Source organism: Sturnus vulgaris, chromosome 16 (assembly GCF_052056855.1).
Source record: "Sturnus vulgaris isolate bStuVul1 chromosome 16, bStuVul1.hap1, whole genome shotgun sequence".
NCBI classification, from domain to species: domain Eukaryota; kingdom Metazoa; phylum Chordata; class Aves; order Passeriformes; family Sturnidae; genus Sturnus; species Sturnus vulgaris.
Window position 1 is genome coordinate 15240141 of NC_142258.1, and position 8564 is coordinate 15248704.

An 8564-nucleotide genomic window follows, 5' to 3' on the forward strand; every position below is an offset into this window, starting at 1 on the left:
AGGCTGAGTTTTAGCAGGAAGGAGGGTGAGCTCCAAGGGAGGAGAGCTCAGCTCAGCCCAGCTCTGTCCAAAGGCAGCAGACACAACCCCAGCTGCAGTTTTGGAGATCACAACATTAAAAAGATCTAAACCTATTAAAAATCCACCAGGAGAGGGCCACGAGGATGGTGTAGAGGGGAACAAAGCCAGGTGAGGATTGGCTGAAAAGAGGAGATTGAGGGAAGACTCACTGGGAGCTGCAGCTCCTTCAGAGGGGCAGCTCTGATCTCTGCTCCCTGTGACAGGGACAGGACGTGAGGGAACGGCTGGAGCTGTGCCAGGGAAGGTCAGGCTGCAAAGGTTCTTCCCCAGAGGGTGCTGGGCACTGCCCAGGCTCCCCGGGGAATGGGCACGGCCCCGAGGCTGCCAGAGCTCCAGGAGTGTTTGGACAGCGCTGCCAGGGATGCCCAGGGTGGGATTGTTGGGGTGTCTGTGCAGGGCCAGGAGTTGGACTCATGATTCTTTTGGGTCTCTTCCAGCTCAGGATATTCCATGGTTCTATGATTCCAGGTGCCTTCTGCCCAGAAAGACCCTTCAATGCACACACATCACCAGCCTGACCCTTGGCCCTTTAGCTCCTAAGGTGTTATAAGGAAATCTTCGCTCATGACCTCACAGGACTCAGCTCCAGATGCCCTGCATTTAGATGGTCCTACCAGATGCCACCTCAAATTCCCCGTCTGTGCCACCTGAAGATGAGAATCCCTCACCCAGCTCAGCTCTGAGTGTACACAAGGTTCCAGAGTTGCCTCAATTTAGTGGTGTTACACAAAATTATTTTCCCCCAATATTTCTGAAGAAGGTAGAAATGCAGTTCAGAAGAAGATGCAGGTTTGTGGGCAGGGTCTGGGACTCTGGGAGCACATTGTCAGCTCAGCCAAGGTTGGGATATTTGGGAAAGGAACAAATTAAATTTTTGATGAAGAATTCTTAGGTTTTCAACCTTAGGAAAAAAAAAGAAAAAAACCCACCACACCAAAACCCATTACACAAAACCTCCACCATATTCGTAATTAAAACAGCAACCCATCATTACAGACAGAGAAATGACCCATCTGTGTGTATGTGACCAAGAGCACCAGAAAACATCAGGCTCCAAGGATGACTCTGGGTTTGGGAGGGACATCATCAGCTGGTGTCCCCTTTCTGAGGACAGGGAGGCCAAGGCTTTCCCAGAGAAGCTCCAGCCAGGAATGCCCTACCCAAACCAGGAGAGTGATGTGCCCTGCTGGGCTCTCAGCCAAGAGACACAGGAGGCGAGTAGGAAAGCAGGAGCTGCACATTGCCCTAGGGAGCTGCTGGGGTGGTGACACTGGTACCGAGGACTGAGAACCACCAGGTAAAATGTGGTGCAGAAGATGGTGAAACTGGGATTTCTCTGAGATTTCTTCTCTGCACAACTGGCTGTGCACCCCTGCTGGGGAGGCGAGAGAGGGGAAAGGGAGGAAACTCCTGCTTCTTCTGGAGAAATGTCCTCAAACTATTAGGATACCTGGCAGGACAGTAGATACAGCAGCCTCCTGCCTGTCCTTCCTGTCCCCACCACAGTGGTGGCCAGGACACTCATGCCTGACTGTGCCAGGAGCTCCCCATCAGCCCCTTTTCCTTGGATGGGTGAGTGGAGCAGCCCCCATACCAAGCACCACTCGGAGCTTTCCTGGCCAGCACCCCACTGCAGGAGATGCCATCTCAGTAAACTCTGCAGCTGTGTGATGGCCCTGATGGCCCGGGACGTTGGGTGTGTTTGGGGCAGGATGGCTGGGAAGGCCTGGGAGTGCCCCATGCCTGCCCTGCCTGGCAGCACCGGGGGCATTGCTGAGGAGGGATAAATATTTAGTGCTGGAGAGCTGCAGGGGGACAGCAGCGCTCGGCAGAAGCTGCAGCCCCTCACCTGCTCGGAGGCGAGGCAGGAGAGTGATCAAGGTGAAGGCGCCTTCACATCTCCCCAGCCTTGAACAGCAGATGAAAGGGCACTGGGAGCCAGGGATAACAAAAGGAGAGCAGGGAAAGTTCAGGTCAGGCAGGGATTTCTGGCTGGTGGGTTTTCCACTGAGAAATTCTCCCTGTCTCTTTCATGGTGATGAAGATCCTTTTAATTTTTTTCTTCTCCCTTTCTCCTCTCCTTCTTTTCCTCTTTCACCAGGCGGATAGCTGGGAGCCGCGGAGCATGTGATGCATCTTCCATATAGGGGCAGGAGCAAAGCAAGACCAACTGATGGACGCCCTAGGGCCAGACTTGCAGACAATATATAACCTACTGCATGATCTAAAACGCTTCCCACTTCCACAGAGCGAACATCAGGCAGAGCGGAGCCGCAGCGAGGGCAGAGGAGTCCTGCGTGCAGGTGAGTCCCCCTCGTCTCCTTCTCCCGGAGGGTGTCCCAGGAAGGGGGAAGGTGCGAGGGACCTGCTCCGTGCCCGGCTGCCGTGCACTCAGGTGGGATGGGGCAGTTATTGCTGTGGGGATTTTTAAAGCCTTTTTGGTGCCAGCGGGGTTCAGGACAGTGGTGGAGGGAGTGGGAAATGGAATTTGGCAGACCCCAGCCGTAGCCTCCGTCCCTGCAAACACGGACACCATGAGTGGGAGAGCGTCCCGGGCCAGCCGACAATCCTTTACTCGCGTTAATTGCTGTCGAGGTCCGCCTGGGCTCTGGGAAGCGCCTGGCTCCTGCCCGGCTGCTCTCCGGCATCTCCCGCCCGTCACCTTCCCGTCCCACCCGGCCCCGTTGGGGGTCCCTTTGCCTTTGACAAAGCAGCAAAAAGAAATCATCAAACAACTTTAAAAAGCACTTTTGCTCAGCCTGCCGCCTCCAGCGCCTGCCTGCCTTCACCTTCCTGCGCTGGAATTTCCTTTGCAAGGGAAACTGTTCCCAGCTGGGACCGAAGGGGGACGTGGGCTGGAGACAACGCGGTGTCAAAACACAAACCCGAGTGTGCAGGCGAGGGTCGGGTGTCGGTGTGGGGGGGGGTCTGTGCAGCCCAGCTGCTGCAGCGTCCCTGTAGCACACACCCGGCCCCACGGAGGGGGACCAGGCTCCGTGCCGGGGATAGTTCGTGTCCTGCTCAATGGAAAATCATCCTAGCAACAGCTCCGCGCTCCGCGGGGCCTCGCCGAGCTCATGGCAGGGAGGGGTTTGTTCGCTTTGGGGTATCGCCTGCGCCTGCCTGGTGGTGATGTGGGGGTTGAGGAGCCCTGGATGTGTTTGGGGCTGGGGAACCTCCACGAATTGCCAGAGTCTTGGACAAGCCCTGGCAGTCCCAGGCAAAAGGGAGTCCGTAATTGTAATGGGGATAAAGATGGACAAAATCATTAAAATGAATGTTTGGGGACATTTGGGCTTATATACCCGCAGCGAGTGCAGAGATGACAAAACTGCTCTGTGGGTACAAGGCTGAGGATGCTCCTTTCTCCGTGCCTCAGTTTCCCCATCTCTGCTCTTCCCTGGGTCCCTGGGGCAGCGCCGTGCAGGGGCAGCCCTCGATGCAGAGCCCAGTACACGGAGGAAGGGTCAACCCAGGGGACCACCGGAACTCAGCCACTGAGTGTAATTAAGATTGCATTTAGATAAGGGGACTCAGAAAACCTGCAACAGTCAGAGGCACCTCTGTGAGCAGAGCCAGCCCTGAGGCTGCCATGGGCGGGAGGGGACAGCTGTGTCCCCGCACCCAAACCGGCACGGGGGTCACCCCGGCAGCACCCTGCAGCCTGCTGTGGGCACCGCTCTGCGGGCACGGCTGGAGATGCCCATCCCGAAGGCAATCAGGTGTGATCAGGTTGGATTATGGGACCCAGGGTCTGCCACGCGGGACCAGGGACGTGCTGAGTCGGCAGGGAGTCGAGGGTCTGTGCAGGGCGTGGGGTCGGTGATTCGGGCCAAGCCCTCTCTCTGCTGCCATGAGCTTTTCCTGCGTGAGGAGTGGAAATCTGAAGGCTCTCAGTACCTCAGCATGGCCCGGATCAGTCAGCACAGGAAGAGCTGGCCGGGGCTCGGCGAGTCCCCTGCCCTTGGCTCGGACCACAGCGGACGAGAGGAGAGAGCTTCTCATGCCCCTGGCTCCGGACCTTTGAAAATCCTTCCAGGTGGCAAATGATCCCAGATTCCTGTACTAAAATGGGGACAGCTCAACACCGCTCCAGCTTTTTTGAGCCTCCTTGGTTGTGTTCACACCCAAAAATGCCAACTCTGAGCAGGGCACTGAGCCGCTCCCCCCTGGTGCGCAGGGACCGAGCGTGGCAGGAACTGAGCAAAATCTCATCTAAATCAGGCCAAGCTGGAACTGCTGGGTGCTGCATCCTGGTGCCCCTGGTAAAACAGGAAGTCCCCAATGCCATACACTAGTGCCCAGCCAGAGGGAGAAGCAAAGATGTCAGGGTTTTTTCCCCCCTCATGAGATAAAATAATCCCTTTCTCCCACTGCTTTTCTCTTCACTGTTTTTCTCCTCTCCCACCCTTCCCAAATCTCAAATCTGGGACAAATTTCAGGGCACTTTCAGCCAAGGCAATGTTTAAAAACAGCCCTTCTGGTTCTCTCAGGCTTCAGATTGGTTTTGGCTAGCAGTGCTGAGTTTGGTGGGGGAGCATGAGACGTCCACTCCAGCGCCATTTCTTGATATTCCCATCTCGATGAGCACCATCTGGAGATTTTACCCCTGCAGTGCCTTCCCCTGATCCAGGGATTGTACCCTGAGTTTCTCAATGACACAGCTGCCAGGTCACTAACTGCAGGAAGCACCAACCCTGCTAGGAGCACCAGCTCTGCCGGGACCAGAGGAAGCACAGCTCCTAAGCTGAGAGCAGGACTTGTGTCCCTGATCTCCTGCCAGCACCAGCTCTTGCTGGACCTGGAGATGCCTCAGCTTGTTCTTCCTGGCCCGGGAGGTGGACTGGGTTACCCATCTTCATGCTTGGTTGCCTGCCTTGGAGCCCACCCTCGAACGTGAGCTGTGTCCGTGTTTGCGTCAGGCTCAGGACTATTATTATTTGCAATTATTATAATTATTTCTGATTAGAGTGGTACAGAGGTGTGAGGAGGGCAGGAGGGTTGATGGGCACAGAGGGCAGAGCTGTTGCTCTTCCACAGATCCTCCTTATGGTCCTGTGGAGCTTGGGAGGAGAATCCTTTGGATCTTGGGGGAAAGGGATCGAGCCCGTTTCTGACGTGCCGGCAGGGAGCGAGCTGCGAGCCTGGATGGAGGGAGCAGCACACAGGGCAGGGATTACGGAGGATCCGATCGCTCTGCGGGATCCTGACACTGAATCCCAAATCCAGGGCAGGCACCGAGCCTGGCACTGGCGCTGCTGGAAAGGGCTGGCAGAGGCATCTGATCAATGCAGCACGGGCTCCTCTCCGGGATCCAAGGGGGTTTCCTGGGCACAACATCAGGCGCCCTATCCGAAACCCAGGGCAGGCACCGGGAGCCCCGGGAAGGGCTGGCAGAGGCAGCGGGGCTGGCACAGCTGTGTGGCTTTCAGAGATACTTGATCGATAGCTCCTTCCTCCCACTCCCCCCGCTCCCCCAATCCCCACATGCATTTTTCATGCTAACCCCTCCTGGGCAAAGACTGTCTGCGTAGGAAAAGAAACAGAAAAAAAACCCACAAAACACAACAAACCACAACCAAAATCTACGTTTGTTTCTTTGCTCCCCGGAGATTGCTGTAGTTTAAGGGCCAATCTATAGATTCAGGGCTGGGAATATCTTTGCTCCATGAACAAAGAGGGATGAAGAAGCTCCCCGGGGCTTTTCTCAACCATGCTCAGGTTGGCCCAGAGCTGGAAAAGGCTGTGTACTGTGAGGGGTGCAACTCTGCCTGAGCAAACTGGGGAGGCTGGAAAGAGGAGCTGGGCTCCTGTGCAACCCCTCCTGGGTTCCCAGCCCTCCCAGCATGTGCTGGGATTCTGTGAGTGGTAACGAGGGTCCCTCTCCGGGGTATAAAGGGTCTCCAAGGCTCCCTGTGTGGCTGAAAGTGAACCCACGCATGCAGAGCTGGGTCCAGGGTGATCCCAGGCCACAGCGGCTGGGAAGGTTGGTGGATCGCTGGGCTGATCCTGCCGGGTCCTCAGGAAGAGCTCAGATGAAGGTTTGGATGTTTCTCAGAGCCAGGAAAAAAGCCTGCAGAGTTTGAGCAAAGGGCAGTTTTCAATGTGAATCCCCTTTTTCGGTCTCCGTTGTCAGTGAGGGGTGTTCTCTTTTTGCTCCCCACTTTTGGGTGGCAGCAGTAAGAGCCGGGAGCATTGCACAGCCCATGTTTCCCCAGTGCTGGGATGCTCCCGTGACTCTCGTTCTCACCACCGGCGTCTGCCCAGCCTGCGCAGGGAAGCGGGGAGCTCCCCGTGTGTCTGCGCTGAAGGACCGACCCCGGGTTCCCGGGATCCCTCCAGATCCACGCTCCCCGCTCCAGGCACAGAACAGCCCCGCTGCCCCGGGAGCGCTCCAGTGCCTGTGACACCCGGGGCCAGACCCACCTCCTCCGGGTTTGTAGCACCGTGACTCCTGTAGCATTCCCAAACTCCCATTATTTCCCCTTGAAGCCGATGGCACACGGCTCCCCCCGCCCTCCAGTGGTTTCTCTGGTCCGTGAAGAGCCCGGGCGGCGTGGGCAGGCACAGAGCATCCTCCCCGTAGCGCTCCCACCGCCCCCGGGACCAGGCGCGGGGGACGCGGCCGCACCGAGACGGCGCGTCCGGGGTGCAGCGCACGGGAGCGCTTCCCGTCTGCCGGCGAAAGGGCACGGGCCAGAAATAGAAGGGGGAGGAGGACGCCGTGACCTTTCCAGCAGCCGGTGACGAATAAAACTTTCCGGTTACCTGTAGGAAGGCGCAGGGCAGGCTCCGTTATCGGCTCATCAAAGGACAGCGTCCCCTGTGAGCAGGACAGCCACAGCCAGGGAGCCCGGGGCAATTCCTGGGATGAGCCTGCCGGTGCCTGGCTCCAGAGGGTGTAGGGCTCTAGACATGCGGTGGGCTCTCAGGGAGCTCTCAGGATGCTCCTGGAGCTGAGCAGGGAGGGAGGAGAGGATGGTGGTTGCCACCAGCGCCAGCAGGAAGGCAGAGACATCTCTCTGCCAGCAACTCCGGGGGTCCTTTGGCTGCTGTCCTTGGGACGCCCTTGGACAGGAGGGGATGGGATGTCCCCATGCTCAGCCATGTGCTCAGTGCAAGGAGGTCAGGGTTCAAGACACCCCCAAAGATCCACCCGGCATCCACCTCCGCGTCCCCGCACCAGGGGACACCCAGAGGCAGCAGGGAGTGGATGCTGCAGCCAGCTGGGACGGCCGGGGTACACACTGTCCCCACTAAAGGGCTCAGAAATGTCCCTGCAAGCCCCATGGCAGCTAATCCCAGGAGGAACCTGCGGGGGGACTGCCCCCATCCCCTCTTCTTGCCCCCTCCAGGATGCAGTGGCACCCACCCGGATGGAGCGAGGCAGCCGTGCTGCCCCCACTCAGTTGTTCCCCCGCTCGCTGACCCAGGTGGGGGGATGGCAGCCGCCCCCCCGGCCAGCCCCTCGCAGATGGCGTGAGCAGCCAGCACAGGTGGCCCTGTGCCACGGCAGATTGGGGCCGGCTGCCTGCGGAGTGCCCGGGAAGGGCTGTGTCCCTGCCACGCTCCAGAGCCCAGAGCAGAACCCGGGCCCCCTCGTGGCACAGGGAGTGCAGAGCCGAGGGGGTCCCCACGATGCTGTGCCCAGTGCTGGATCCAGCGCTTCAGCACCAGAGCCCTGTAAAATAATAAACCGAGGACAGGGACGGGTGACAGGGAGGTGGTGTGTCAAGTGTGAGGGGGGGACACAGACCCCAAAGAGATGAGCTGGCTCAGACCATCAGGAGGTTTTGGAAGGGTCTGATTTTAAGGGATTGCATTAAACAATGCCATGCAGGGACAGCCCAATGCAGATGTCTGGACTGGATCCAACATCTTGTGAGGAGATTCTCGGGATACGACTTCCCACAGTCCTTCCAATAAGGGTAAAGACCCTGGTGGGTGCCAGACACCCCAACCGGATGGTCTGGGACTCACTTCTTACAGAAAAGTACCTGCAAGGGGGGCCGAGCTCCGAGTCATCCCCAATCTGTCCCTCTTCCATGGATGATGGTGCTCAGCCCTCGGGCCCAGAGCATGAGAACCAGGGTGGACGCGACATGGCAGTGATGGTATCAGCTCCAGGGTGGGCACAGGGTGGGGACGATGGTGGGACTGTCCCAGCTCGAGGGGACCCATCTGGTGGCATAGAGGGGGATCTTGAGCCGGAGATGTGGTGCAGGAGCTGTCAGGGCAAGGGTGGTGGCTGGAGCAGGTAAATCATTAATGCCGGAGAAAGCCAGGCTGGCATCCTGCCCATCGCTCGTCGATAGGAAAAGTTGATGTTGGAAGGGGAATTTTCACATGCACTCTTCCCCTCCCTTCTCTGCCTTCCCTCCGGGGACAGAGGGCTGGAGCAAGGAGCCAGCCCGGAGCCACGCACGCACCCAGCCCCAAACCAGCCTCTTGCCGAGCACGTTCTCTTCCAGCCCAGCTGGTTT